The sequence below is a fragment of the Xenopus laevis genome, chromosome 3S (assembly GCF_017654675.1).
Source record: "Xenopus laevis strain J_2021 chromosome 3S, Xenopus_laevis_v10.1, whole genome shotgun sequence".
In the NCBI taxonomy this organism is placed as follows: domain Eukaryota; kingdom Metazoa; phylum Chordata; class Amphibia; order Anura; family Pipidae; genus Xenopus; species Xenopus laevis.
In genome coordinates, this window is record NC_054376.1 from 57,597,228 (window position 1) to 57,613,249 (window position 16,022).

A 16,022-nucleotide genomic window follows, 5' to 3' on the forward strand; every position below is an offset into this window, starting at 1 on the left:
TGACCAATACTCTGGGCTAGCTGACCAAATGAGGAGTATTACGCGTGTCTGGCCACCTTCTATTGTTCTGTTTATTTAGCTGAAGTCTGAATAATTAGAACTTCAAGAAGTGTAGATCAGCTGTGATTTCTTCATATGCCAATAACCATGCACTTGTCAGCAGGGTGCAACAGTTTGCATTTCAACCATGTCTGGCCAACTGTGATCCAACAGGATCCATTGAAACTGCCCAACATGCCACTTGACCTGGCAAACATGTTCAAATGGTTGTGCAACTTGAATTAAACTGACTAAACTGCTTGATCAGATCTGGGCATGTATGGCCAGTTTAACTCAGTCTCATCAGAAAAAGAGCCCATACGTCAGTGTTCTGTCTAGCAACAGCTGGTCATAAAATCAGCAACGTAATTTGTTTACACAGGAAGGAGGGATAGGAAATTGACTATATTATCCATTTATCCTTTCTTTATCCAACGTGGTCCCGACTCCATTTGTTATCTACCTGGCCAGCCTTTTTACTACAACTCTTTGCCACCTGCCCTGACACATGTGGTCTTTAAACCAGCTGGCCAGAACCAGATCAATCTGATTTGAGCCTACTAACCTTGGTACCTCATTCCAGAATTAACTTCTCTTCTAACTGTGCCGTGCCCTGATAAGTCCTCTGGCATGCGGCTGTTGGATGCTTGTGAACCCTTCCTCTATGCTTGATCTGAAGTTCATTAATTTAAATAAATGTGTATGTTATGTTGACATAAAAAACCTGCATCCTGTGTATATATATATATATATATATATATATATATATATATATATATATATATATATATATATATATATATATATATATATATTGTATATTTTGTAGATGGTATAAGATATTATAAAGAATTATTATTTATTTTAGAAATTTGAGTAATGGACAGAATGGATGGCAGATATGATATACTCACACTCCTTTTCACCATGTGAATCATAGCAAGAGTCTTAGTGGAAAAGTGTGTTCCAGTATGGGGCTGATATTAAGCTATTTTTATAAATGTAAATGGACAGTATAAAAACAGAGCTCTATATCAATGCTCAGTGACAGAAATGTAACATTCTATGCATTACAATAATTTCAGCATATTGCAATTATGTGCCTAATTAAAATTAAGAAATTAGAGCATAGTTAAAAGGAATAATATTTTGCTCACAGCTAATTTCATTAAAGTATTAATGAGCAGGACTCATTTTATGGCTAGAGGGCAACTACTTTCTGCAGAACACCTCCGTGTAAGCTAATTTATTCATGCATGAAAAACAATCCAATGAGAAATGACTGAGCTGGGAACTGCTGGTCCTAATTAAAATATTTAAAACACCATGTCTATTCTGCTCCATGTAGCCAAATACCTAGGCTAGAAGCCAGCATGGTGCCAATTAACATGGAACAAGCAAACACACAACACCCACAGTTTCTGATTAAAGTGCATATTATCGAATCATACGATATATTGTTGCACACATATATGTAAATGTTTAATTAACCCGTGTCTAAATCGCTTCTATATCTAGCAACTGATGCATTAATCCTCAGACAACCTAAAATAGTAGCAAAGTCAATGCATTTTATTTATGACTGTGCTTTGCAGTCAAAAATAATTTGGAATAATCTTACAGAATGCTTATTTCTTGAAAGGTAGCAAATTCTTTATTTTTCCAACCCCCAAATGCTGCTTGAATCAGATAGATGATGGTAGATGCCAAAGGCTTGTTAATTCAAAGCAACATTAGGTTAGCCTTAGGTGATATAATACTAATCATTAATAATAGAAGTAGAATCTGGGACCTAAATCATTCGTTGGTCTTGGATAACTACAGAAATGTCTAAAAATGACATTACTTTAGAGCCAAAGATATATTTATAAGAAGAACCTACAGCATGATCCCACCAGAGGACAACAATTGACAAGTTGGATATATACCAAATACCAGCTACATTTTTTGGAAATCTTATATTGTAAACTTTGCTATTTTATAATTCATTATAAAAGGCTAGATTTAAGAGGAGCATACTGTTGTGTACTTTCAGATTCTTATATGAATGTATCAGTAGAGTTCATGTACTGTAAATGTTATTAAATGATAATACCAAAAAGTAAAACTATATAGCTTTATAGTTTATGTCTGTCTGCCCAGCAGCTGGTAGCAACAGGCTTATTTTGTATAAGATAATTCTTCAAAGTGTATACATAAAACCCATAAGTGGCAACTCCTGTTTATCAGCAAACATTGTATTACATTGAACTAAATAGCTTATTTGTGATTTGCTTTTAAAGTGGGCCCTTCATTAACCAGCATGGCTGCCTCTTTGGGTCCAACAAATAATTTTACATATTATAGTAGAGCATTTAAAACAAAAACATACACTTTTTCACCAGAGCAGGGTAACAGTATACAAGCCTTTTTTAATTTGGTGTTGTTGGCTGTTTAAAAGGATTCTAAATATTATATTTATTATGTATCTGTTAATCGATATATGACAATTATTTCAAAATAGCTCCATAAATGCATCTTTCAATTTATCAAATTACATTTGTTATAGGGGCTTTATTTTGGCTTCTGAATGTGAAAAAATAACTTGTAGAAGCTACAGGAAAGATATTTGGAATTTAAGTGTTTATTTGTTAAAATGATTTCAGAATAGCTCTGTATTATTTAGGAAAGTAAATCACAGTTAAGTAACTATACCTGGGCATTAATGAACCAGTTGGCCAATCATTTTATCACACAAATATTTGTGATTTAGTTTAGTTCAATCCTGTCAAGGGTGAGGCAGGGGGTGCTGTGGAGGCAGATGAGGGAAGGGTGAGTCTTTCAGGCAAGGATTGGCTGTGCACACAGGGAACTGAACATCAGGACAGGTACATGGTGAAGAGGGGGGCAATGAGTCAGACTGGAACAGGAACAGGTCGGTGCATATGAAAAAAGCAGTACTGGAACAGGATGGTGTGGGCGAAGGATCATAGCAAGATAGGATGGAGTGGGCGTAGGTCAAGACAGGAGAGGACAGGATGGAGCATTCGTAGGTCAAGAGCAGACTGGACAAGAACAAGGATGGTATGAGCAAAGAGTCAGATCAGGATGGGGACTGGATAGCAGGAGGACTGGTTAGCAGGACAAGGTCAGACAAGGCAGGGCTAGATCAAGGCAAGGCAAGATTAAGGTCAAAGCAAGGTCAAGGTAAGGTCAGGGCAGGACAAGGTAAGGTTAAAAAGGCGAGGTCATGATTGGAGCGAGGACCAGAGTACGGTACAGAATAGCATGAAAAGAGTCAGAGAAAACAAGGCTAGGACTAGAATCTTTAGCTAGTGGTGATGCCACAGTGCTAATGTAGGTAAATGCTCAGGCAAGCAGGGAGAGGAGGGCTTGCCTAATATAGGGCAGGGTTAGCCCTGATTGGCTGACCACAAACCACCAATCAGGATACTGCTGGGCTAGGGCTGCAAAGGCCAGGCACATAGTAGTACCATGATACGTGGTAGTTCTTTATGACAAGAAGAATTCTAATTCCACATGGAATAATTTTGGTGAGTGAATCCAAATTAGTTTCAGGTGAGTAGACATTTTGCTCCCAAATTAAAAAATAACACAATCCACAATTCCAAGATAATACTTTCTGTGGTCATTTACCAAAGTTTAACATAAAGAAGTCTTGTGAGAAATTCTCAAGCCAGTTCCACTTATCTCAACTATTTGCATTGATCTGGGACAGGTTTCTGCTCTCTATTTTTAAACACAGAGGTCTGTGGTTATTGTGCAAGGCAGGAAATAAACTGCAGAAACATGGCACTTTGCACCTGTTTTTGCAGCTTGCCTTGCACATAGTTTTTGGCTCCTGTATACATAAACAGTTCAGGTTGCAATTCTGTCTTTCAGATGTTTGTTTTTTACTTGATTATAGTTTCAGTTCTTCTATAATTGGTCTTGCCCACCAGATAGCTTGAACAGATTTTAATGTCATAAGTATACAAGAAAAATACTGGAATCAACACTTTTTTTTCTTTATATACATTAAGCAGCAAATGAGGGGAAGCATAATCTTTGACTGCACTTATTTGGAAAACATACTTCAAATTTATGAAAACAAAGTGAGACAAAGGAGAAAAGTAATTGTACTGCAAAATCTCATATCACAGCCTGTAGACCATATTACAACATAGGATTATAAATAGACATGTAAATGATGTATTGAATAAAAATAGAAGTTATTTTATTGGGGTTTTATTTAAGGTGTGTGTGTCCTCCACTTATCTCTGAGACTTTACAGGAAAACATGCATTTGAAAATAAATATATATATATAAATATTTGGATTGCTTAGTCTTGCTGGCCTTCAATCCAGTGCACATATATATATATATATATATATATATATATATATATATATATATATATATATATATATATATATATATATATATATATATATATATATATATATATATTTCTACACTGTTTGTTAAGGCTGGGCATCTGAATGTATGTGCTAAACACAGAATACATATCACTATTTCATATGCCACAATTTACACTGATAAAGATATGACATCGTAGGGAAACTCCCCATGGAGGAATACTTCTACAACAATTGCTTCAGGCTTTCTTTAAAAACAATACAGTGAGACAAAATTCAATTAGAAGAAATTAAAATGATATTCCCTAAAGCACTGATTCACAATTTAAAATGCTAAGTACATACTAATACCCACATCACTTGCTCTAATAGTTGCAATATTGTTTTATTTATTCATTTAATAAAATTGTCAACATGTTGTATATAAAATATATATCTTATTATATTATTATTATCATTATATATCTATTAAGATATTTGATTGTAATGATCTATAAAGAATGAGGAGAGTGTGACTGTAGGGGACTCCCATAAAGTCAATATTTATCAAGCCAAGTATTTCTCCTTATCTGTTATTTAACACAGCAATTCCAAAAACCATGTATTAAAAAGAACTAGAGTTGGTATTTACAAAGGTGTGTATTTTATTTTACTCTGTGGAAAACTGTAATTTAATTGTTTCAGCCCTGGTGTAATCCATACAAGTCAAAGGGAAAAAATCAGGCCGCAAAAAAAATTAGGCATCAAAAGTGGTGTAAAAAGCAGGAAAGTTGAATGGCTTTATGCTAATATTTAAACCCAAATGTATAGTTATGCTTGATTGTATGTGATAATGCCTAAATACACCACATATTATATGCATTTTAACAGCTTTTTAAATAGGCTCCAAAGTGTACATTTCTGATTAATTTGATGGTTTATTATATTACTAAACATGGCATGCCCTAGTACATGAGGGGAAAAAAATTGCCTTTGAGATTGCATTAAGTGAAAATGCATTCCTATGACCTTATTTCACAGAGGGTAATACAGAGGAGCATGCCCGACCCTCTTTAGGGCTAAATAAATACAAGAATGTAAGTTATAATACTGGTTACATATGGGCTGAATTATAACAATGCACATTTCTTGGTGTGCTTGTTTGACCTACCCTCTCTAGATGGTGAAGAAAAACATCAGTGCAGTCACAGATTTACATTCTGGAACTGGTCCTTATTGTCCCTACAGTTGGATTGTTTGGGTTTTTTTATTATGACAAGCTGTCAACATATGCTTACTCTTTCTTCTCCCTTTCCCTGCTAAAAATGCTGTCAAGGCATAAGTGGCTATGGGTGATCGCAAAACAAACCATAAAAAGGCCAGTAAGCTGTTTTATTAAGTTTAACCCAATTTTAATTCTTAAAACCTACATGGGATTTACTAAAATAAGCATCACTGGACATAGATATTTAAATTTGCATATCATACCAATTTACACCCTGTCTTGTAAACATACTGCCCACGTTATAATCTACTGTGCTTAAATGATGACTGAAGGGTTAAAGATGATGGCTAGTGTTCAATTTTTTGAGCACATGTTACAAAGCAGTAGAAAGTGCTATTGCTCTGTGAAACATTACTGATACTTTTGGATTTACAAATCTGTTTCAACGTGCAAAATAACTGTCCAGATCCTTTCACCTTACATGTGATTTGCATCAGAGGAGTGAGGATTAGGATGAGTATTAGCAGTATTAGCAGATGAATTTATTCTGAGGCATCAACTCACACATCTTCTTTGATAAAAGTGTCAGTTATTTAAAATATCTTAAAACTTAACATATCCTTCAATGAGTCCAGCTTACCATGGAACACAAAATGCACTGCAGGATGAAATGTAGGATGAAATGTATTTTTGTGAGGTTTGTCCACATTGACTAAAGATAGTGTCCTATCACATAAGAAAGTGACAGCTCACCTAATTATGTCTAACAAAAGCAGCAGGCAGCAATGGAGCAGCAGTCTAAAGGAGGATGGCATTGACCTGTATATACAGGTGTCGCCTTCAGGCAATACAGAGGCAGAGTTTCTCTGTAGAATATAAAAGCAAATAGCAAGCGTAGCATATTCACATTCAGTCCTTAGATCAGGAAAACTCATCTAATCTAATCAAAAAAGCTACTGACAAATGTAAGCTTGTACATTAAAAGGAGAGTTACTGAAAAGAGCGCACTCTAGATTCTATTTCATAATATCACTTTCAGCTATTTCTTTGGATCACAAACATTTCTTTGTTGAGATGGGAAATCAAAAAATCATCAGAAGTCGCCCTTTCTTCCAGTCTTTCTCACTTTGCAAGGTTAAGCCTGCTTTTTTAGTGATTGTACTTGTTAGAGTTCCTTAAGCAATTATTAGAAGTGATAGTTAAAGGCACGGATTCTGCCAAAATAAAGCTGTAAACAAAGCTGCTATCAAGATAAAGGTAACATCATACAGAAGACATAATATGTACTTTGTTATAAAAAAAAGTACAGTCAACTTCCTTTGAAATGTTAATCTAGCAAAGTATAATCTATCGCTAATAATATGTTTATCATATTAAAAAAAACATATTTTCTTCTTCAAATGATGTGCTGTGATTCCTCCAATATTTCCTCTAACCTCTGAAGAGATGTTTAATTTACAATATTCATATCATTGCTCTTTAGAACAACTGTTTTGTTTGAAATCATTGTTACCAATTAAACAAATGCAATTTAATTAAGGGGCAGATTTATCAAAGGTCGAATTTTGAAGTGAAATATACTTCGAAATTCGACCATCGAATGGCTATACTTCGACTTCGAATATGGAAGTTGAAGTTTTTTTACTGAATTTGTAGAAGTAAAATCGTTTAATCGAACGATTCGAACGACTTCAGCGATCAATGAACGGATTGTACTTCGACTACAAAAAACTTAGAAAAATGCATTAGAAGGTTTAAGAAGTTTTTTTTAAAGAGACAGTACTTCGATTTTCGAATGGTACCCAAAAATTTACTTTGAAATTCAAACTTTTTAAACTTCGAAAATTCACTCAAATCCACTGCGACTCTTGATAAATTTGCCCCTAAGTTTTGTTTTTTTTATTTTTATGTAATAAACCATGATAACTATACATGGTATATATGGAAGGAGAACTAAACCCTACAAATGAATATGCCATAAAAATGCCATATTTTATATACTGAACATATTGCATCAGCCTAAAGTTTCTCAATAGCAGCAATGATCCAGGACTTCAAATTTGACACAGGGTGGTGAGAAGCGAAGCTTAGGGGTTGTTGCAAATGATCAAGCAGAAAATAAGGTTGGCCTGTAATATAAGCTGATGCTACAGGGCTGATTACTACAGTCTGATGCTAGTTGCACTGGTTTCTGTCCTGCCATTAAATAATTATCTATATTAATTACTAACCAGCTCTATATTGTGACATTTCTATTCTTTGTGCACTGTATATTGTGAGTGGGTCCCTAAGCTCAGTAAGTGACAGCAGCACAGAGCATGTGCAGTGAATCAGCAGAAAAGAAGATGGGGAGCTACTGGGGCATCTTTGAAGACACAGATCTTTACTGCTAAAGGGCTGTGGTTGCCTTGGGTTGGTACAGAAGCCCAAAACATAATGTACAACATTTCTAGCCTACTTCTTGAGTTAAGCTTTAGTTCTCCTTTAAATACATTGGCTGCTCTCTCTGCCAAATACTATTGAACTAAGACTGTTGAAACAAAAAAGGTTAGCAGTAACTGAGTTAAACTAAGTTCCTCTAAGGTCTATTACCTTTAACTGATGTATTAGCCACTTAATTTTATGGGACTTTAGAGAAGAGTACGGTCCTGAATAGATGCTTTGCTTGGATTATTGTACTGATACTGACGTATTTCTTTTTCTTTTTAAGATTATATGGCCAAGCATCAGCCTGCCATTGTAGACATTCACAGTATGAAGATCCAAATTACAGAAAGATCCATTATGCGGAAAACCCCAGCTCTCGAACATTCTGGATAACAGGTGCCATACCTGTAATTCCAGTGCATGACTGGTATAGTGCTACTTTAAAAGTTTTAGCATTCTTTTAACTTTTCCACTATTAGATCTTAATAAATATTTGGAGAAACTTTGTAGGGTCCATCATGAAGGGAAGTTGTCACTAGTGAAGAAAGGCATGACCACATATATATTACCTGTCAGCTAACTTTCACCAAATGAAAAAATAAACTGACGCACCACTGTTCTTAGATCAGTTTGAAATATGTAAAAGTCTCAAAGATAAAAAGAACAAATTGCTTAATTCCCTCTGTATAATCTAGCCCCTGAAAGGTTTCCTTTAGAACTTCTTCCCCAGTTTCCATACCTGATTTGGACATCAAATGACTGTAGGCACAGTATTTATTCTTTCCTATTCTATAAACTTTTTAGCCTCACTTTTGTCACCCTCTTCAACAGTCTATCATCATTTTTTTAGAGAATTTGTACCTCAATAGAAATTAAAATACAATTATACTGACTACAGACATTTAAGCATCTTATTATAATTTTCTAATGAGCTAGAGAGAGTGCAGAGACATGCAACTAAATTGGTTAGAAGGACGGAAGACTTAAATTATGAGGGTAGACTGTCAAGGTTGGGGTTGTTTTCTCTGGGGAAAAAGACGCTTGCGAGGGGACATGATTACACTTTGCAAGTACATTAGAGGGCATTATAGAGAGATAGTGAGGGTTCTTTTTCTATAAAAAAGATGTCACCATTTTAGACTAGAGGAAAAGAACTTTCATTTGAAGCAACGTAGGGGGTTCTTCACAGTCAGGACAGTGGGTTGTGGAATGTACTGCCGGGTGATGTTGTGATGGCTGATTCAGTTAATGCCTTTAAGAATGGCTTGGATGATTTCTTGGACAGACATAATACCCAAGGCTATTGTGATACTAAAATCTACAATTAGTATTGAGATTGGTACATACTGTATAGCTTATACATGTAGAGGCAAATTTATCAAAGCTCTAATTTTAAATTAATGTAAGTTTTTTAAACTCTCATAAACTCCCATAAATTTGAAATTTGACTAATCAAAATGTATTAATAAAAGCAAATTACTAAAACTCAAACAAATTTAAACAACCTTAAAACTCAAATTGAATTCGTATTGAATTCAATCGACCTGGATTCGAGTTTTTTCTTTGTTTGTTTGTTTGAATGTCAGGAAGGCAGCATACATCTCCAAATTGATCCCTGACTTAAACAGCAATTTGGCAGGTTTTTAGGTGGCGAATAGTCAAATTTGAATTCTTAAAGGGCCAGAGTATGATAAATATTGAAAATAAAACTCACGTTTTTTAAAAAAACTCGAATCGAATTTGAATAACTCCCCTAGTTGAATTTCAGAGTTTTGACCATAAAAAAAGTGAAAATTCGAATTTTCAATTCGACCCTTGGTAAATCTGCCCTGTAGTGTTTAGATAGGCCAACCTATGAGTGGCATGAGTGTGTATACATGTACAATGGAGTTCATTTGGAGAGGTTGAACTTGATGGACTTTGGTCTTTTTTTTCAACCCAACTTAACACAGCACTATGTAACTATGTAAATAGATCATAGGTCAGCAAAGAAGATGATACTGTGGGCATCTGAACCTTATTCATTTTTTTATTGCCCTTGAAAACTTTGTAACTATGGACTCATTTCTCATATTCTAGGGGGTTATTTACTAAACGCCGAATACAAAAATCACGAAAAATTTGCGATTTATTTAAAAATGAAATCACATATTTTTCTGAATTTATTAAACCCTGAGGATGGAAAAGTCAGAATCAGAAAATCCGACATCTCAGACCTGTCAAGTTTGCATATAAGTCAATGGGAGAGGTCCCAATCATTTTTTTGATGTGTGCTGGGTTTCATGCAATACTCTGAAGTTTTCTGAGTTTCCAGGCAAAAATCTGGGTTTTTGGGTAAAAAATCCAAAGAAAATCATGAAAATCAAGAAAAGGTAATAATAAATAAGTGTAAAAAACCAGAGCGGATCGGAGTTTGTAGCAGAAAATATTGAGATGAATTCGGACTTTGATAAATAAGCCCCTCAATGTATAAACAAAATCAATTAGCGCCCTCTGCTGGAAGCACACATGCATACAATGCATGTATCTTGAGCAGTATGTGGTTTGCAGAACCAGTGGCAAGGTTTTAGCATGTTTTCAACACAAATTATTGGGAATTACAGTTCCCTCGGTTATGTTTATGTTAATGCCCTATGCTTCTTCTCTGCAATACATTAGGATTGCACAGTTTGATAACACTATGTGCTGGCTCAGCAGGGCCAAGTGAAAAGTATACATTGGTAATAAAGCACAAGCAGGCTTCGAATTCTTCATGAAGTGAAATAATGTAAATGAACTTCAGAAAGGCAGTTTGTGAAGCATAATAATCAGAATATTTCTATCAATTTTGAATAAGATTCAAATATGCTTTAATGAAAACATACAAGTGATCAATATCCATTGATTTTGTTATTATTAATTATTATACATAATGATACATTATTTCAATTTGACTTGTTATTTGAGATCATTAAACGAACATAATAAAAGCAGGGGCAGGTAGTTTACCTTCCATTTCCATAATTGACCTTGTTAACATTTTAACCATGCACTGTCTAAACAGAATAGTAGTTAGACTAGTTAAATTTCTACACAGCAATATTAAAATACAATTTTCTGACACTGAGACATCGGTATTGTCTTTTTTTCTGCTTTGACTCCTGAGAAAATGGTTGATGGTTTAGGTCTTGCCTTGACCACCCCTTTTGCTACTCAATGTGCAGTGAGGTACATGGTAAAAAAAAACTCCTTGTGGACCTCGTTTCAACATTTGGTTGGTCGTGCACATGATCAATTTTTTGGCCTATCCCATATCTGGTGTGTAAGGGGTTTTTATAATCTGTGGTACTAAGGAACTAAGGCATTAATGAAGATAACCTGAACATGACCTTAACCTGCCTATTTTCATCCTACACCTAAAGAGTTCATTTATCTCACCCAAAGCAGTTACTGATGTTATTGACCAATAGTGCCATGTGGGATACAGTTTGATATGTTATCTAGCCAGAAGTCAGTAAGAGGGTCAGTGAAAAGGCATACATTCTTCTAATAGTCTGACTATTACCAACTAGAGTTGGCCATTATCAGTACTAACCCTAAAGCTACAATTCTGCTAAAGTATCTACATCTGACCACGTCATAATCTCTAACTGATAGTGTGGTGTCTCTAGGGGTCCTAATATTTTAATAACCCTGAAGTATACTCACAGATTTTAGGGACAACATGTTCCAATAGCAATAGAGTCGAGGAATTAGCCTTTTAAGTTTAGAGAGCATCCGTTTTCATGGGACAGGCCAATATCATGAACTTCTGGTTAGTAGAAGACCAGGCAGATCTGTGCAGTGCAAGTCTGCTATAGTAAATGTGAATTAACAATAAAGGCCGACGCCTGACATATTGCCCGTCATATTTAATACATTTTAACCGGTTTTGCATAAACAATCTGACTGCTGCTGATTTATTCCTTATACAGAATAAGTCTTTAGCAACTTTGATTTTCCACATCTAGATGTCTGAAAGACCCGGAGAAAGCACTATTTTTATCTGATATGAATAAAAAAGAGGCTTCTTCGGGGGCGGAGCTTGCCGAGCATCCAAGATGGCCGCTTAAGGAATGAGCTCCGTGTGTCGGGGGAGAAAACAGCCTTAGGGGGCGAACTTATTTGGCCCTAACCAGCTTGTAAAGTTGCAAGACAGCTTCCGGAATATTATGGGCCAAAAGAGGAACCTGAAAAAGAATCAGAAAACAGTTTCTACTTACTTTACTCCAGCGGTGCAGCGTACCACGAGGGCTTCAGGCGCCATATTGGACACGCCGCCTTGGGCGGATACAGCACAGCAAGTTCCGATGCCGGATCCTCAACAGGAGTGCGCCCCTGCTACGGCGGCACACATTCATGATATGCTGCAAGAAGTAAAAGGAGCACTCCAAAAGGACATTAAGCAAATGTCGGAGGAACTCCGCAAGGACATACATGATGTCGGAGAAAGGGCTGCGCACTTGGAAGAACAATTGAGCGACTTTGCGGACGCCCATAATGAACTCGCTGATGCCCACAGCAAACTTCAGTCGGAAGCTGACCGTCTACAGGACAAGGTAACAGACCTGGAAGACAGGTCGCGCCGCAATAATTTACGGTTAAGGGGCATCCCTGAGGCAGTTAACCCACAGGACTTAGAACAATACCTGTTACAGCTGACAGCTGCCATAATGCCTGATACGCATCAACTGGAAAGGGCACTAGACCGCATACACCGGGTGCCCAAACCAAAAACGGCCCCGGAGGCGGCTCCACGGGATGTGCTGGCGCGTTTTGTTTTTTATAAAACAAAAGATAAACTCTTGTCGCTTGCCAGGAAAAAAGAGGGTTGGCCGGAGGAATATAACAGTCTAGAGATCTATACTGATTTGTCGCCTGCTACGCTCCTGAAAAGGAAGGCTTTCGCGGACATAACTAAGTTGCTACGCCAACATAATATCCCCTATCGATGGGGGTACCCTGTCAAGCTTATAATACAAAGAAATGGAGTCCCAGTCATGCTGTCCTCTGCTGACGAAGCGAAAAAGGCCCTTATTCGGTGGAATATCCTCGCCCCGGGCAAGGACATGGAGCCTCCCTCCCTGCATCAACCTCCAACTTCACCACGCAGGCTACGGAAAGAATGGGTCAAGGCATAGAGTTGGTAAACAGTTCTTGTTAATTCATTGCTGATTTTAGCCCCCTAAGGCTACTACAGTTACAGAACTTACAGTTTTTCTTCAAGCTCCCCTGACTAAACAGGGACGGAAAATCTCCGGAGCCCCCCAAATGTTCTGGTGAGGAGTGAATTTGTGGTTCCTGCTATGTGCTACCACATGCTTGGTTTGCAGATGCTACGTTTCTTAACGTCTGCTGTTCATTTATGTATGTTCTTTTTGATAGTTTTCTTTGCTATATTTTTTTGGTACAAGGAATTTGTGAATGTGACTGTTTTGATTATCTTGTTTATTGATGCGGAAACTGAATGTGATATGGTGCTGATTGCCAGGCTAGACTATTTTGTGAAATTTACATCGAGGCTGGGGGTTAAGCAATGGACTGTAGAGGGGAAATGGTACGATTTTACTCACTGAATGCAAGGGGCTTAAACTCCCCGCATAAGAGGAATCAAGCTCTTAGAGATGCGCATTTGGCAAAGGCTGATGTGCTATTTTTCCAAGAAACGCATTTCAGTATCAAGAATCCTCCAAGATTCTCTAACAGATACTATCCCCATACTTTCCACTCATACTCTCAAAACAAGACAAAAGGTGTTTCTATTTTGCTATCTGCTAAGATTCCGTTTCAGCTCTTGCAGTCCATTGCTGATCCGGCAGGTCGATATCTCATGTTAGTCTGTATGTTGGATAATGTCAAATACACTTTGGTGAATGTATATGCCCCAAACGAAAATCAATGTAGATTTTTATCGCAAACTTTTGTCAAACTACTTAGCGAGAGACATGGAAGGTGTATCGTTGCTGGAGACTTTAATATGACACTGCACCCACACTTGGATGTCCATAGGGGGGTTAAAGGGGTGGCCAGCAGTCGCCAACTGGCCCAGGCCAAAAAACTTAGGACCTTAATGCATAATTTCGCTTTGATAGATGTATGGAGGGCGAAATACCCGACGGAGAAGGAATACACTTATTTTTCCCCGAGATTTCATACACATACTAGGATTGACATGTTCTTAACGGATACGCAGACCACAACACTAGTTCGGCACCCCTGGATAGGGCTACGTACATGGTCTGATCATGCTCCTATTGGCATGGATATTTCTCTGGATAGATACTCTGAGAAGCTCCCTTGGAGACTGAATAGTGCCTTATTGCAGAAAGTTGAATGTAGGCAGTATATAGAGCAAAAACTCACACAGTACTTTAGGGATAATGTACCGGAAGATACTAACTTGCAGAATACTTGGTTGGCACATAAAGCAGTTCTGAGGGGTGAATTAATTTCCCAAGCTAAGCTAGTGAGAACACAAAGAGAACTAGAGCAATCACAACTAGAAACCCGATTGTCGGAGCTAGAAAAACAACTTATCCAACATTATAATATCTCCACTGTTCAACAAATACATGAGACAAGGGATAAATTGAATGCTATATTGGCAGCTAAAACATCGTACCGTTTGCAGCGGTTGAAACATCTATTTTATACCAAGGGGAATAAAGCGGACAGGTTACTAGCTACCTTATTGAGGCGGAAACAAGCTCAGAACAGAATTCAATACTTAATGGATGGTCAGGTAAAGGTAACTGACCCTAAACGAATAGCAAATAAATTTGCACAATATTATGAGTCTCTTTATAATTTGGGCCCTGCCACTAATGACCCGCTCCCTTCTATGGATCTTATCACAGATTATTTGAATAAACTTCAGCTCCCTATACCCTCGGCACAACAACTTGAATCACTTAGTCAGCCCATCACCTTGGAAGAGATTCAAACAGTGATTAAAGGCCTTAAACCTGACAAAGCCCCAGGCCCAGACGGGTATACTAACCAGTACTACAAAACATTTGCAACGATTCTATCCCCACACCTCCTTAAGGTATTTCAGAATATAATGGATACTGGCCACATTCATCCAGAATATTTACAGGCACATGTAGTCACCATTCCCAAGCCGGGCAAAACCCAAGACCAATGCCAAAATTATAGACCCATCACTCTGCTTAACACCGATCTTAAAATATACTCAAAACTTTTAGCGCTACGGCTTAATCTAGTCCTTCCTTCCCTTATCAATAATGACCAAGTGGGATTTGTCTTAAACAGACAGGGTGCGGATAGTACCAGACGGTTTCATAATATCCTACACATGTTAAAACAAGCTAACACACCTGCTCTGCTGTTATCTTTGGACGCTGAGAAGGCGTTCGACAGGGTGAACTGGGACTATATGAGAGCTACGCTCACGAAATTCCGTTTGGGAGACTCATTCCTAAAAGCCATTCAGCCACTTTATTCCAATCCAACAGCTAAAGTCTATACAGCAGGGACCCTGTCGGGCGCCTTCCGGCTCACCAATGGGACCAGGCAGGGATGCCCGCTATCGCCCCTCATTTTTGCTTTAATGGTCGAACCATTAGCTCAGACAATAAGGGACAATCCGCTTATAAAGGGTGTAGCTACGTCTGTAGGACAACAAAAGATAGGGCTTTTTGCGGATGATATCCTACTGGTTATCACCGAGCCTGTTGTTTCTTTGCCACACTTGATGCAGGAATTAGAGCTTTTCCAGTCAATCTCATGGTACAAAATTAACACTAAGAAAACACAAGCTCTCCCCATTAACATTTCGAAACAGGCTATTACAGGGGTCATGCAACATCATTCATTTGAATGGAGGGATTCCTATATATTGTACCTGGGCATTAAACTACCTAAAAATCCTGAGCTGATCTATAAATTAAACTACTTGCCCTTACTCAAACTGGCCGAATCTGAATGTCACAGATGGTATAAAGAGTCAATC